Raw genomic sequence first — 17,876 nt, 5'->3', positions numbered from 1 at the left:
TGTGTATATATACATACATGAAAACACACAATTCATTATTGCTAGATTTTGAAAAGATGATTTTGGATTAACATCAAAATATGAATAGACTAACCTGTAAATAGCCCATGCTGACAGCAGCTCCCTGTATTCCTATTACATGTGTTGTGTGTTTTAAATTGGTGCCCCTTCTCTTTGTCCGGTGTCACACCAAGGAGCATGTTTAAACAGTCCATTTTCATTAGCAGGCCAATCTTAGCTTGTGATCATTTTATTTTAGCTCATTGATCATTTCAGACAGCGTAAGATAATGGTGCTGACGCAGAGCCCGGACAGTCTTGATTGCTTGACCCTCTTCATTTGCAACAAGAAAGTCATTGTGGCTACAGAGCTGCTCTCTGCCATCACATAACCCTTCTCTCCAGAAGATACACCGTAAACTATTGGTGAGGTCAACACCTCACATCTTCTATGGGTCTTGATAATGTATGTTTACAGAGACATGACCTCCTGGGCCTTGTAATGCATCAATGTGACATCGACAGTAACGCCTGATTCCACCGCATGCTGTTTGAGGTTGACCTCTGACTAGAGCCAAACAGGGAAAAAAATGGGACATCAATAGGACGATGTTTGGATGTTTTCACACCATTGGGACGTTGTTGAGTACACATAGGCTGCACATATGTGCATCATCATAAGTAATATATCACAAAAGATCTCTGTACTGTGTGGTTTGAAAATGTATGTTTGAGTAATACTTTTGATTCTGCGGCACTGAATCATTTCTTGACAGTTTGTACTTCATAGTCAGTGGAATTATTATTTGTGTGCAAGGTTTTCAACTCTATAACAGCATTCAGTTTTTGTTTGGCTTTTTTTTTTTTCTTTATACAATGCTTGAAGAATTTCAGACACAGAAAGTTCACAGACATTTAGAGGATTTCTCAGGGAAAAACAAACGGTTGCAAAAGTAAGATTGTGTTCTTGGCTATAGTTAAACAGCTTTGCCTTTGAAAGTATTACATTTACTTTGGTACTAGCATTTGTGTTGTGGGATGATTTTTATCCGGTCTGAAATAGAAGACCTCTTTAGGTACAGTCAATATATAGGATGGCCCTTCAACTCTCTGATCAGGATGTTTACACTATAGGCATAGTCTACACCTAATTGACCATCATCTCAACCTATTACATGAACAGTGCAAGAAAATACTGTTTATATAATGTGAAAGCAAAAGATGCACTCACAGGTTTTTTTTGTCCCATTGTCCAAACACTCAAAGGATTACATCTGGATTGCTATCATGGAAACACTAATTGATTTTCAAGGATGACAAATGACATACAAAGCCCCAGTGCCAAGGTAATTTTGAGCAAGAGATGAAAATGTACAGTGGGGCTGTCCCAAGGTTCATAGTTCTTTTCATACTCATCTCTCACATGTGCATTGGAGGCCACTTGACTTAAATTTATACTGATCTTTTATTTATACCCAGAAAAAATGGCAGATAAGAAACATAAGTGTTCTTGATATTGTGTTTTGTCATATCTAGCAGCCAAAGATTGAAATCCTGCGAAACAATTTTCTGAAGAAATGAAAGAGCGTGCCCTCCTGAACCCTGGAGGAAAATAACCCCGCGGTGCGAAGCAGAATATGAAACAGAGCCACAGAATAAGTAAAATAGACAAGTGCACCAGGCTTGTCACTTTTCCATTTGCTGCCCCCGAGTGTGAGCACTTCAAAATTCTCCTCATCTCAGCGAAGACCTTCATCGTTATGCTCTATCTACTGTACTGAATACGAAAAAAGCACCATATCAGACATAGGTAATAAAGAAGGGGGTTTTAAAGATTTACCATGTTTCTGTCAATCATGAAGTACAATGCAACAGGAAGAACAACAAAGTCATAAAGCATGCAGCATAAGCCATTGTGCATTGGAGACGATGTGGAAAATGCTGAGATGAGTGTCACAGAAACAGTTAACATGGTTGTGATATTAGACATCACCATTGGCTCTTGACAACAGCATCATTACACAGTAATAAGAGCACAATCTCCTTCAGAGAAACATTAAAATCAAATTAGATTATACAAGAGCTTGGCTTGATGAGCATGCGAGGGGTGATGGTTCCCGAGCAGTGGATCTCTGGCTATTAGTGTGAAACTCTTCAGCTGTTTGGACTTGAATTGCCACTTGACAAAGTTGAGCAGCTTTGCACAAAAGGTCATCAGCTTCCGAGAAATTAGTTTTTAAAATTCAAGTCATTTGAAGTCTACACAGCCAGACGGATGGGTTTCCATTTTTTTCACCCCCATGTTCTATCTGTCAAATCACAAATGAAAGCTGCTGAATGCATGATGCCTGCAATAAACCACTGTGCTGTAGTTTATACCAGAGTGACATTCAGGGATCAGAGAGCATTGTCATTCTCTGATCCCTCCTGAACTCATTACACCATTGAGCGATGACATTTGCTTGAGCACAATACAGTCTGACAATTATTACTGCAAACAATCCACTGTTGTACCTTGATTATATATTAAACTAAACTAGAGCACACGCTTTCAGAAAGACAACATATGCATGAAAATATCTATTTCATCACAGTATTAAAAAACTGCCTCGCTTAAAATTGAGTTACTTGCATACACTGGATTAGATACCAACCCAGGGCCAGAATTTATTTTGGCTGTTTGTGCTTTTAATGTCCCTGTTCATGCATAATTTTTGTGCTTGACAATTGATATATTGATTAATTTTATATAGTGTTATGGTGGAACATGCCCCGGGAATCAATAACATAAAAACAAGGTTAACCTAAATTTACAAGTCCTGTCATATGCGGCATAATAATTCAATTACAGAGCAGACTCACAGGCCAAGAGATGACACTTTCTCTCTGTTTTCATGCTGTTTTACTTAAGTATCACATGTTTCTGAGGGAGGATGCTCAAGAAACCACCAAAAACAAAATAGGGACGAGAAGAAAGGCCGAAACAACACACCCATGCCACTACCTCATGTGGAAATCATACAAAGCATCCTGCAGGCAGCAGGTTCATTTTATAGCTTCATCTATTACCACACTGTCATTGTTAATTGTCTTCTTTTTACCTCTGCAGGATTCTCCAAATTGGTCCTATCGAATGTGACAGGAGGAAGAGCATTAAGCATCTGACAAGATGATATCTAAGTTCAATTTCCTACTCCTCACCTGATTTATACCTGCAGCAGATCATTTTCCTTTCTGTCATAAAGACCTCTATAAATCAGTGGTGCTTATGGAAGCACTACAGAACAGGGTCCCTGGATTTGTATCCCCTGTGTTTGCTATTAGGAAGCCATTACAGCCACATTTTCCTCCTTCAAACAAAAATGATCAAATCTAATACTGGCAAGATTAGAGAGATAAAGAGAGAAAGCGCTGGCAGAGCTGTTCAACACAGTCCGCTATCTAAACAATATGCTCTAAACTCAATAAAAAACAGGGCTTTTTGCTGGTGACACCATTATCCATCTGTTTGGACAAAATTGCTGTATCATGGTATAAATCTGCGATACAAGTGACATATCCGCTAAAATAAAAGGGAACATTAACTGCTCTATCTTCTAGAGGCCATGGGACTAGCTGGCTATAAGCTCAGTCAAGTGTGATGGCAGTTATACTGTGTTTTACTAGACTGCAGACAATTATACTTTGCTCCTCTCCCCTAAGAAGACAAACTGCCATGGCTTCAGCTGAAATGATTTCAAATAGATTTTCCAAAATGTCTGTCGCCAGATTGCTTCCATACATTATTTCACTTAAATGGAGAGAAAAAAAGAGGGAGCAAATCCACAAATCAATCACAACAGCCCACTTTACCAGATGGAAAGACGAGAGCTTTCAGTGTGTGTGTGTGTGTGTGTGTGTTGAAGACCTGCAGAGAAGGACAGTTATGGGATGTGCACAGTCTTGTCTCTGCTATGTGTCTCACTCATCTTGAAGATGACTTAGAGTATCTACTTTCAGTGGTGACCTGCCAGGGCTGTAAGAGTGAAATAATGTATAATGAACTGACCCGCTGACTTCTGACTAGTTCACAACTAGTTCATTCAACCAATCATGCGTAATCCATTAAGAGAAGAGCGAAACACACAGCAGGCATCACACACGTTTTAATGCTGAAATTGTTACATAGGCTACTAACTGTATTTTGTAACACAGTAATATGTATAAGATAAGATAAATTAAAATAGGTACTTGAGGCACTTGTACTTTATATGATACTCCACTCTACTCCACTACATTTATCTGACAGCTTTAGATACTTCACAAATTTGATTTTACATACAAAACATATGAACATATGAAAACATATTGTAAAATATGATGCATTGTTATAAATTAAACTCTGTACTATAGTAGTATAGTCCATAGTACCCAGTAGTATACTATAAAATTAAAGCTGAAATAATTATTTGATTAATTGATAAGTCAATCAACAGAAAATTGAAACAATTTTCATAATTGTCATTTTTCACATAATAATATCAATCATTTCATGGTCCCAGCTTCTCTACATGAGGATTTTCTGCTTCCTTTTATCTTAATGATTTTGATTATTTTCTTATATATATTTGAGGTTTGGACAAGCGTTTTGGTCAGAAAAAAAAGCATTGTGGAGATTTATTTGTTACAGAATTTCTCACTGTTTTCAGTAGTTTTACTTTATTTATCAAGAAAATAAGCTGCAGATTAACCAATAATGAAAATAATTATTAGTTGCACCGTAAAAATTGCTGCACCTTAACTACATTTTGAGTATATGAGAATTTTATTTTAACAATGTAGTATCATAACTTTTGCTTCAGTAAAAGATCTCGATATCTCCTCCACCATTGGTTAAACAAACACACTGCTTTTGTTTATTTGTTCTCAAGCCACACAGAGACAAACGATGCACATGATTATGATCAGCCAATAGGAATGCTGGATTTCAGCCAGGTCTACATCCAATCAGGGCACGACGTACTTTGTAATGCCAAAAAAAACCCCCAAAAAATCGTTTACACTAACGTACTGTCTTACTTTAAGTCACAGTAGAAAAGTTTGCAAATGCATATTTAATGTCCTACGTTGAACTGTAGACAATTTTCCACTGATAATTGTGTCTTAAAAAATATCAGCTACATTCGTAGTTCAGGTGAGAGGAGAATGGGATTCATCTGCAGTAAAACAACTGTTTTAAATGAGCTAGCTAGCTAGCGAGAAGTTGCTAACGCTAACTAGCTGAACAGTCGTGCTGCAGTGCTTTTCACCTGGAAGCAACTTAAATGGTAAGTGAATATTGAGTTACCAAGCTGTTTCTGCTGTGGCTGAATTTGTCCTTTACATTTGACCTTTTTAAATCATCACAGGAGTAGCCGGTAGCCACAGCCATTGTGCCTGAGGACCAACTCCAGAGGCCAGTACCTCCTTCTAACTTCAGAATAAGGTAAGCACTGATATCTCACCTCTGTTGTGTTTGTTTCTTAAGTTTTGCATTAGTTTACTAGCTTGCGTTAGGCAACAAATGTAGCCAGTGGGCCAGTAAACAGTATACATTCAGAGCTTGTGAGGCAGACTGTGGACCATAGACTATGGAGAAGAGTAAGTGCCTTATGGATTAAGTTAAATAAAAGTACACATTAGCACCCCAAGTGCAACTGCAACATCATTCTAGCAGTGTACAGCAGATGAAATCTAATTGTGCCGGCTAACTAAGTGTTGCTGCTAGTTTTATCTGTGTTTTTTTAATTTAGCAAATAACAACGAAATGAGAACCAAATAAAGTAAATTGCGGTTTGTTTATATCCGTCGTTTTGCTTGTGCACTCATTCTTGTGCATTCTATTCAGTTCAGTTCAAATACTTTATCCATCCCTAGGGTGGCAATTTGAGGCAAGCTGGGTTGCAAACATAAAAACAAGACCAAACAATTCATTCACACACATAAAAACAAAGTAAAAATGCAACATTTATTCATACAATGATAAAAGTATAATAACAGCAAAGTTAAAAGACTGGATCAAAAGCAGTGGCCAGTTCATAGATGACAAACAGTGTCCAACAATACAAAGACACACATCCAGCCACTAGAGTCATTTTTCATTTTGAGAAATAGTGCTCGATTTTTGAACAAGTACAGTATATTCAGACAAACTGCAAATTGTAATGAGTTATCCCATGTCTATAATTTATCTTCCAGTATGTTCTGTTCTTGTTTGAAGAAACAATTGGCACTCTGGAAATGGGCTCTGGTTTCTGACAAATAATTGTTAAATGGGTATTTAGCTTATTGTGTATTGACTACATATTGTGAACTTGTAACTTTACATACAGTGTACGCATTAGCAGCATGAGGATAAGGAAGACTTAGGCCTTAGTGAATTAGTGGTGACTGGTGAGGTGTGTTCACTCTGGTCTTACTGGAATCTCCAGTCTAGTCCACAGCCACACTGGGTGTGGCGGTCTTGATGTGGGTTTGTTATGAATATTTGGTCTACTCATCACTTTTATCTGCAGAACCTCCAGATAAGGTGCAAAGACGGACAGTCACTTCAATATTGATATCATAAATATCATATTATGAGGTATTGTTGCGTAGCTACTACAGATTGTATAGTTAGTTACTATACAACATGACATATTCAAAAATCCCAGCTCATTTCCTCGAGTAATTTGTTGTTCCATAAGGCACAACTGAAATAAAGAAGCTCCTCACGGCAGGAAAATCAGGGAAAAATATTTGATGTGATATTACAGTTCCAGAGTTAGTTCACAAAATTAAATAAAGAAATCAAGTCATTTTACTGGATTCATGTGATAGTTTCAAATTCAAAATTGGCTGCATTTTTCAAAGTTAGTTTGATTAGTGTCGTCACACATATTATTCAAAGTAAAAAATTGAACTGTAGATAATTCATGCAAGAAGTGTATACTTTATAGTACTGCAGGCTTTTAAGTATTATAGCTTGGACTGACCAGGGCATTCTGACATGCACTCCTGCCCCCTTTGACTGTGAAAAAAATGCATGTGTAAAGAAAATTAATGATACAATGAAAAAATCCCCAGAGGCCTTTTCAGTTCTTGTGTGCTGCTCTTCTATTCAGTACAGACATTATAGAAATTAGGTTTTGATTAAACCAATGTGCATGCAGAGACATGCCCAAAATCCTCACTTCTTACAATGAATTGTCTTGTGACTGAATAGAAACCGTTCAAACGGGTATATGTCTAAATCTTGAAGACATGTAACATGACACAAGCCAGACAACACATCAACACACCATGCACGCACAACAAGTAACCTTATACTCAATTAAAAGACCTGCACAAATCCTGTAGTGTGTTTGAGCCCATAAGAAAGCAGTTGCACACATTATGACACTGCTGCAATTCAGCATTATAGTCATGCACATTTATTATGTTTACTCTGGATGGCTCAAACAACCATGCATGACTCAATCCATCTCTGTTTTGTGCAGATAGAGATGTGTGTGAGATGAATACATGCAAAAAAAAAACTGCCACAAATGTGCAAAAATTTGTGCTGAATTGAAACAACAGATAAATTAAAGAGCTGCTTCGCTGATTTCCATTTTCTAAATGAAAGAATTATAGCCTCTCAGGGTTCTTTATCATCATTCTGACTTTCTTTGTGTTTCGTCCATAATGTGTCTATTATATTGTAATGTCTGAATGAAGATGTAGAATAATCTACCTTCATTTCAACCAGTTTATTTTTGACCCATGGTTATTACTAAGATACTGTAACTGAAATGGGCCCAGAAAAGAATTAGTTTATCACAGCACCACTACAATGATGTGCAGATGTAATGATATGTATAAATTAGACAAAATTGCAGTGAGGGAGAAAATACCTGGATTATTTCTCTGTGTACACAATAGTCAAAAACATATACCTGCTCCCATAACTGAATTTATTTTAGTTATGTAGTTATATATATTTTTTCTCATTCAAGAATGATCATTTCAGGTGACCTGCTTTCTGTAAAACCCTCCTGAAGGAGTTCAGGCCAACAGAATCAATGCTGACTTTTGAATCTTTTCTCATGAGACTACAAGCTTCTATGTAATCACAGCATATTTGTAATGCATACTTGCTACTATCTACTTGTTGTGTGAACTTGCTGTGAAAAATTACAACAAAAATCAAATTTTAAGGATTTCAGCCAGCAAAATGGTTATCTATTTTTTTTAGTCTTTTTGTACCTAAACTTTTATTTTTAAGCAAGCATTAAGCAGCCGTCATAGATAATGAGTATATGGGAAAAGCAGTGTTGATTAATAAAACAGAAGGCGCAGCCTGAGATTTAAAAAGTAAAAGAATCTTTGCATCTTCTGCAAGTCTGATAAACAGTTGTCCAAAAGATGAACAAAAAAGTACTGCATATGAAGAAAATATATGACACTCTTACAATGAGATGAAAAGAAATATATAGAAAAAACATTGAAAAATAACAAGTCAAGTTACATGAACGCACAGAAAATGTGGCAATTTTAATTACTTATTTGTATTTATTATAACATTTGAGCAATACTGGGAAATTATCAACAAGTAAGTTATGTATGTGTGTATGTATGTACAGTGGATCTACATTATGTACATATTTTTATTAATATATGAATCAATGTAATATGTACTCAAGTTTGTGTAACATGTAAGCCACTAATTGGCATTAAATTCTTCATGAAACCGGGATTGAAGCTGGATGATAGGATTGCAATCCTGCAACCTGCCCCCCCAATGGAAGTATTGGTTGTGCCCTTAATGCTTTTAAATGTATTGTTCACCACATAAAAGTAACATAGTTGCTATAAATAAATTAGAGGATCTTGTCTTAAAATGCATACTTTGCCTTATTGTGGTCTGAAAAAAATCAAAAACACAAAACATCTGTTAGGATAGAGGGTGGCAGCACAGAGCGTGGAAGATGACAGTTCAAAACAGCATTTAACAAAATTTAAATACAGTTTTTTAGTGTTTATTACACCACCAATGATATGACAGCCCCCAGACAACATTCAGGAAAGTAATTATCTCAATAAAGCCTAGGTACAAAAACAATCCAGTGCCTCTTCTTTGTGGACATTAGCCTGTTGGCACCGCTGTGCTGTGACTGTGCACCAGATAGTCCTTTACAGGGATATTCCCTGTTGCCAACCATAATTAATTGCTTTACAGTCTTCGAGGCCATAATGCTCATCAGTTATTAATTAGAAATTCATTTCACTGAATAAATAATGCTCATGATTGATGATGAAACTTGTAATTAGGTTCTTGGAGTAATGCACAGGGGAGAAAGCCTTTACACTTGAATCCAGGCTATTAAATACCGCTCATTTAAGGAACTGCTATACCTCTTGTCATAAAGCTGCGCTGCCATTGTAGCATCTGGATTCAGGGAGCTTGTAAGTTGTAATTCATATAGGTCATGTTAGGCTACCTGCTTCAACAACAACTCATGATCCTTCATGTTCCTGAACCATTTTGCTCTAGAAAACTAAACCATTCATTCCCAAAGTGTCAGACTAGAGCAGCAATAACCTGTTATCAAGTTCAAAACAACAGCCTACAGTGTTTTCACCAAAATTAAAACAGATTAGGGTGCTGTGTTACAAAAATCTCATGGATTTTTCCAGGCATCATATAGCCTACAGTCTTTTTAAATGACGAGAGAGAACTGTGAAAACTCAAGCCATCTATGGCTCACTATTGATTTTACACAGAAGACCCAACCATTGTTGATAGCCTTTTTGATATATTTTCTTGCAACCACCAGTCCCTTTGGAGTTTTGTGGAAAATAAACCAGTCAATATACACCTATTAGGATTTCTTGATCTGAGCCCATAAACCTATGGTGTACAGTGTTTCCGATGCTTATTGCATCATAATAGCAGGGAGACCAAAAGCTATTACTTTTGGAGGATGAACCATCAACAATTTAATGGTTGTCTGTAATAGTCTAGTTTTAGGCCAATTAACATGATTGACCAGCAGCAGAGAGGAAGGTGCACCATGATGCCCCCAAATAAAAAGACTGAAGAAAAAAACAGCAGCTGATGATGGTGTAGCCTCATCAAGCAGGAATATTGTTACTGGTCCTTTTCACCTGTCATCATGGGTGGGAGTGAGCAATGGTAACCCTCCACTCCTCCTCCCTTTTGCTAACCAGTATCTGCCCTATTAGCAATTTATAATGGAGATCAAGAAGTAGTCAGTGGAGAATGAAGACAACTGTCGGCACCCATTCCTAATTGGCTTTATGTTCTCTTTCTGATAAATGGCTCGCAACTACTATAGAGTCCTGTGGATTTTATTGCCCTAATAGGACTCAGTAACTGGATTTACTAACAGATAGTGGGTCAAAAAGGACATAGAGAGCAAAAATGTTAATTAATATCAATAATGGCCAATTATTAGTTTGACAGAGGGATCTAAGCTAGCTGTGTGCTCTAATGACTCTGAGCTAACTTGAAGGGAAACACTGGCAAATTAGCATAACTGTGTATGCGCACTCCATGGAGGTGCCCAGCAAACATCTGTTATGTTAGAAATTCAAATAGAATTCCTATTAGTAACCCTGGCTGTGGTTGCATAATCAGTCATTCTTCTCAGGCCATTTTGGAGGCACTAACAATGCCCCTGTGACTGGTGGAACTCCTCCCTTTGGGCTTTCCAATCAAATTTGGCCCCATGTGGACTAGGTCCTAACAACAGACGAGGCAATGTGGACTTCTGAGGGGAGCTTTGTGCTCTGACAGGAGCTCAATCTATCCACCCATGACACATGACTGAAGAAACAAAAACTGTTTTTTATTTGAATACAGCACATGCAAGTTAAGGAATTAATGTTAAAATATAGCTTTCTGACCTGCTGGGATACAGCTACTTATCTTGCTGCGCCTTTTGTGTCTTTTTACCCAGTGTATTTTTGTAGGCATTGAACTGTTGGCAAGTTGCATTTATACCATTAATTTTACTTCAATACTGAATAAATACATAGTATGAGAGAAGATGGTAAACAGGGATTTATTACTTTATACTGAGGTCATCTGAAGGCAGCAGATTCTTTAGGATATTGAAAACAGAAAATATTCTGCTAGGGAATTGATTTTCTATTTGGAGCAAATAATGCTAGTTCTAGCAACCATAGGGGAATTACTGCTACTACTACTGCTGTATGGATGCTAGCAGGCATCTTGCATTTGTTGTTGAAGGAGCGCTTCCTTTGTAATCAATGGCTGCTGTTATACAGAATAAATGCACCCAAAGACAAGAATCATCAATAACCAAGATCCATCTTTAATGTTTGCATACATTGCCATAAAATAAAAATGAAATATAGTTATCTTGTGGACATTGTGGACATTAAATTGCCTTTTTCCTACTGAGTTTAGCCTAACCTTCTATATTGGTACAGAAAAAAGATTTTTTCATTTTTTGTTTTTTTGTCCACCACCTCCGCAATACATTTTGTGAACATTGTTAACAAATATAAAATGTATTTTAAATAGCTTTTAGGAATTACGGTGTGCACACTGCTTATTGGAACGGTTATCACTGTCCCCCCAGTCCCACCCTGCCTTACAAGGGTCGGAAACTTGTGCTCAGTTTAATGTCACTGCATTAATTTTTAAAGTAATATTACCCCTCGCTATATCTGCGAAAAGAGTGTGAGACTGCTGTCATGACTTACAACTCGATGTGACCTTCTCTGTTATAATCTGAGCATGTAATTCCCTCTAGTGTAATGTCATGTTTGATTAGAGGAGCTACCAGTGTCCTGATCTCAGCAGTGCACAGCAGGAGGTGTGGCGAGTCAAATGGACAACCAGAGGTTCCCCTTAAGGGCAAAAATGACGTTGTCTGCATATTCCACCCTCACTGTGGTTGCCTTCGTGGGATGATTTAATATATTCAAAATTTATCATGCTGGAGCATCATCAGCTACTGTCTGTGTTGTGTTGTTATGATTTGACTGATAATATGACTCTTTAATTTACACTAACAAGGAAGTGTACACATGAAATCAAAATTCAAATTAGTGTTTTGAGGAAAGGTTTCACAAACACCAGCTGCCATATTTTTTTGAGCATTTTAGTTAACTTATTTTTTATGCAATTGTTTGGTTGTGGGCTTTTTTTTTTTTTTGGTAAAAGTCTTTTTTCATATTTGAATTAATATCTGTGTCTTGAATTAATATCTTTTTCTTAATAATAAAAAAACAACATATGTTTGGTGCACAGTGCTGCATCCAACAGATTTGGGTACAGTATACATGAGTGGGCGACACCATGGTTGTATATATGGAATAGCTTCAGCTTTACGCTCCTCTCCATTCCACGGCCTCCGGTGTATAAATTTAGTTGATGGTTTTCGTTTCTCTTTCTTAATTCATTGCAGTCGGATTCCTCTTTGATGCAGTTCTGTTGTCCCCCAAACAATTGAAGTGGAGACAATGGAGGCATAATGATAGATCCGTGTACCCACCATCTGTAAGAGCAGCTGCTCCCTTGCATCTGTACAATATGCTGGAGCGGGGAGCCTCAGTAATCTGCATAATAAGGAGAGGGCTTATCTCAGTCTAGTTAATAATCACAAGCAATCGATGCACTTCATTCCCTTACTCCTGACTGATGAAAAAAGCAGCAAAGTTTTGGTATGTTTGCTGTATCCTCAAGATAGGCAGGGGTCACGGCGTAATGCCAAGCTGTTGATTTTGCCTAGAGCTACAGATTTAGTCTGCACTCAATTTCATCTTTTCATGAATACCGTAATTACAGCAGGACGCTCTGAGTTATCATACTGCTTCTCCCCTCCTCATTCCCTTATAGGGTTTATAGCCTCTGTAGCAATGCTGCACCTCATATCAGAATTGAGCGTATGACTCAAAGTCTGTGATAAACGCATAGCTCGTGTTGTGTTGATAAGAGTTGCACCTGATAAGCAACACTCTCACACTGGCTAGAAGATTGGCCCCCGTAAAACACAAAAAAACTCATTGTAAATTTAACCTCCTGTCTGAAATGCCTTCTTTGACACTACTATGTCTGCATGTGGCCATAACACTACTGTAGCAAGTTGTTTTCTACAGGTCATCAAATTTCAGCTCAAGGAAACTTTTATACCTTTGAAAAGAGAATAGTTTTTTTACAAACTTACTGGTTTATTTGTTAGGGTGGAGGCTTAAGATTCATTACTTACAGATTTTCTTCACTTATCAAGTATCTGTTTGGTTTAGGAGGGGCAGAAATGTTATTGTTTATTTTAATTTTAATTGGAATAAGTGTTTTATAAAGAGCTGATTTGACCATGAACATTTCTGATACTTTTTCTTACATTCACTAAATAGTCCTTTAAATTCAACTAGAGGGTTTGAAAGTCAATGTTTGGCTTAAATACTTGTTGACAGTCTGAGAGTGCGCAATCTATCCATTGAACCGGCTTTTTGTGTGTTGTCCATATACAGTATGACATCGAACATATCTCCATGCAATTTAATAAATGCCTCGGGGTTTTGAGAATCAGTATGTTATTATTTTCTTAAACAAACCCCTATTTATTACACTTGGTAATGGCTGCTAAGCAGGCACTAAATTGATTGGATAGAAAGTATACAATAATATTGATCAGCAAAGTCTCCCCTTGGTATTCTCTTGTTAAATATGCTCATTAAATCAAGTCTATTTAATACGCTACAGTGTGAAAGTAAAATACACCAAAAATGAATCTGCTTTGATTTTTCATGTTCTTTGTTTAAAATACAGAAGGAACGGTCTCCAGCTTAGGAAGAGTGCTGTATGAGAAAAGCATATTGCACATTTTATAACAGAGGCATTTTACTCTCAGGTGGATCATTTATTATTTTCCATTTTCTGTCATTAAATTCTCTTTGTTTATAAATTAGTTACATAAATAAAACCAATTTTTTTTTAAATTACCGATGCAATATGAATGAATGGATTTTCACATATACTGGAATGTATACTGTGTCTTAAAAATTGCCACCCGCTTCCCATGGTTCGTGATCCTCCTAATTAAGCATGCATGATGTTTCTCTCCCAGCTGCTAGGCTGCTGAAATGCACTAGGCAGGTGTATTGAGCCCCCCAGTGAGGCCCGAGAATGAGAACTGTATATGTACAAGTGCAGGTGTGACATGTTAGGAGGAGTCCAGGTGCTTATTGAGTTATCAGAGGCAGCCACTGCACGTTTGATTTATCATCTGGGGTTCAGCATTGCCATATCTGAGCGGCTATATATCAGACAACAAAATAAAATGTTCAGAAAATTACCCGCTGCAGTGCTGCAGTCGTGATAACTTACATCTAGCACACTGTCGGATGTAGTGTGGCACCTAGTGACACTTCATGTGAAAAATTGACAATGCTTATTGAACCTGTGTAGTGACAACACACTCTAAATCATGAATGCAAAGCCTCTAGCCAAGCCAAAGATTCACCTTGAATTCACCCTTTAAGTGTTATGATTTGTCACTGATTTGTGGTTTATAGTTTTTTTTTTTTGTCTGCACTTGAATCAAATGGCAAAGATACGGCATTGCTACACTGGGACACAGGTCTTATTGAGAGTGCATGAAGACCTATGAGAATATGTTTGTACATCTCATAAACCGCATCCATTAGAACTAGTTTTCAGGTACTCATCATACAATGTGTGTTCTTTGACATGAATGCCATGCTTACCTCTGCATTCTTGAGAGCCTTAAACTCAGAATGAGCCAGCCAGTCTCCATGAGCACATAAAAGGTACCCAGATTTATGGGGAGGTTTTTCTCCTAGACTCAGGCACCATCTGATAAACAAGCACTCTTTGCTTGAGGCTAAATAATACTCTTTGAGGTCCTGATTTACAATGCTGTGAAGGATCCATTTGTGGTTCAGCTCTGAGGCACGCACCTCTGTGATTGGTCATCCGTAAGCTCAAAATTTGGGCTCAGATCTACAGCTCACGAGCTTCAGGATTTCTAAATGGACAAATGCATAAATGATGGTTGGTTTTTATTCAGAGTTAATGGATGAAGAGAAATGAACTTTTCAGAGATGTAAAAGGCTCTTAGATTTAACAAAATCCTCCCCAATTCCCTCTGATTGAGGCTAAAACTGAGGCAGCGTGCAGCCAATCTAATATTCTTGGCTTTTTAAAAGGGAACTCATTGGGGTATTGGTCCACTACATGGATTCCTAAGAGATCTGATTAGAGGGAAATCCCTCAATGTTTTGCCCACACCTTCTCCATTATAAATCAGATGCACATTGCAACTGCCTAAATTCATCTAACATTGCCTTGCCTGCCATAGGAAAGAACAAGTTTCCAGTGAAGGGGATAGACGCTCAAAAATACTAATTGTACTTTTTCAACAATCTCGTACGCAGATATATTTTATATAACTTGAAATATGATAAGTTTTACTTTGGCATACAAATAAACACCTGACATTTGTTTAGCTAGCAGTGAACTTATCTGGAGTCCTTGGTCTGAATACTGTACTTGTCCTTTTGACAAGTAAAAAGGCACATTTTTTAAAGCTGAAACAACATTTATGTCACATTGATAATAACATCTTTTAATGTAGCAAAATCAAATATATCTACATATTCAAATTGCTGCACCTACCAATGCTTAAATACAAGCATGCAGTATGAGGCATACTGTAGGACTTATAAATCATGTGTACCAACCAATCTGGTACTGAAGTGCATGGAGCCGGTATTAATTACAAGAGCAGTGAACTACTGTGAAATAAATCCAAGGCAAGTTGTGAGCAGACATGAAAAGAAGACCAAGCAAATTCTCCATAGCTGAAGTACACAGATTCATGTGTTTACAAGTTCTCTGTACATGACAGAAAGTTCTGCAGTTTGGGTATTAACCAGTGAATTAACTGCTAATGATAGCATGAAGTTTCATTAATGAATAAAAAAATCACAGATCATTTAGCTCATAAGGCTTGCATGTAAAGAAGAGAATCCGATCTAATCAAGCATCATTCATTCATTCATTCATCCATTCATTCAGTATTTTATGTTTTATTCTAGTGAGATTAAACATTTTAACAGCAAAGATGAGACTTCGCTGTTAAAATTGTTTTGTGAATTGTAAAAACCCATGTAGCGAATCGTAAAAGAACAGAGCCCAACCTATATTTATCACAATCCTCTCATGTTGCAGCCTATTCATCAGACTTTCCATTTACAGACCTTAACTTTAAAACCACACACCTCTCCAAGATATATTTATCCTCATATCAAATGTCACTAACATAGCTTTCCACCTTAATCTGCCTCGTTTAGCTGCACTTGTTAAATGAAGTTCAACACCTGAGCAAAAACAACTAACTGGGCAATTTTCACATGTTTGCTTGGTGGTTTATAGAAATTAAACATTGTCATTGCAGTTCAAGTAAATCTATTTTAAGCCTTGTCTTTTATTTGATGTTTATGGGGTTGTGAGAAGGCCATGACATTGTTGGGTCATATTTTGACACATTAATTGGACTAAGGGCTTTTCATCACAGCTGTTGGGAAATTAAGAGGAGATTGAAAGCCCCTGATGTCTTGTAATTACTGTTTCATGTTGTGTAGCCTCACTTACGAACAGCAGCTCTTTCTGATAAATGGGCAGTAAAAACAATAATAGGGCAACTACCATACAAAAGAGTTAAGAGGGAAACGGCTCCTTTCACGTGAAAAGTTGAGGTCAGGAGAAAGCAATTCAGTTATATGTTAATACAAAGTAATATTTTCATACTCCATTTTTTATACATTCATTCAGTATTAGTGATGTCAGAATGGAATTACATGGTTAACTCTGGTGTGACCACAACTGAGTATTAACACAATTAACCTCACAATTTTGGCAATGTAGCAGGATGCTTAGCATAGGAAATGTTCCGCCCAGTGTGTTTCAGGCCGTGTTCCAGAGGGAGGGGGGGGCTGCATTCAAAACAAACCGCTGTCCCTGATATCAGCTGGTTAATCCTCTCCTTTTAGTGGCTTTATTGGTTCATTCAAGAGGGTCTGTTGACATTCCCCCTGCCCTGTTAAAAGGCGACTGCATCTCAAGTGAAATCTGGAGTGTTCTTTACACAGGCGGAGAGCCCCATGTGGCTCCTGGCTCCCAGTGGGCCTGTGATTTTCCTGCTTTAAGTGTCTACTGTCAACACTAATTTGTCCCACTCCTCCTCCGCCCCCTCCGGAGGGGGTCGCTCTCCTAAAGTTTTAATAAAAGATCAGCTATAACTCCCTGTTTTCTGGGGGTGAGACAAAAGCTTTAAAAGCCACAGAGGCAATAAGATGCCAGGTAATGATTACAAGGCTTGCACAGAAGCAGTTACCAATACCACATACTGTTTTACACAGCACACTGCAAGTGTGTGCTGCAGCAAAAGGCTGTCTCCTTTACAGCAGTCATCTAACAAATCAGGGATGTAGTCTCAGCATTAAATTAGTGGACATGAAAAAGCCATGTTGTAGTTATTCTTTTTTAAAAGCTTATTGGACTGCACACAAATGACACGAAATTGAAGTTAACATGGTTTGAAATCACAAACGTTGTCCTTATGTTTGTTCTTCCATCACCCCTACAATTTCTGATGCAAGTAGAACAGGGGAATGATTTTTCTTGTAGTGTGTTAAAATTTATATCAGATACAACTCATTTTTGGTTCACTTGTAATGATAATATAGACGAATCCTCAAATGATGTTTGTTTAAAAAACTTTGTTTAAAAGTTATAGTTTAATTTTTCACTTTATTTACTGTGTGACTGCATGTGTCTCTTGCCACTGCATGTGGCCTAATGCAAACTGAAAATGCGTT

The sequence above is a fragment of the Seriola dumerili genome, unplaced genomic scaffold (assembly GCF_002260705.1).
Source record: "Seriola dumerili isolate Sdu_G_001 unplaced genomic scaffold, Sdu_1.0 BDQW01000052.1, whole genome shotgun sequence".
Classification (NCBI taxonomy): domain Eukaryota; kingdom Metazoa; phylum Chordata; class Actinopteri; order Carangiformes; family Carangidae; genus Seriola; species Seriola dumerili.
Note: the sequence above shows the minus strand (reverse complement) of the source record.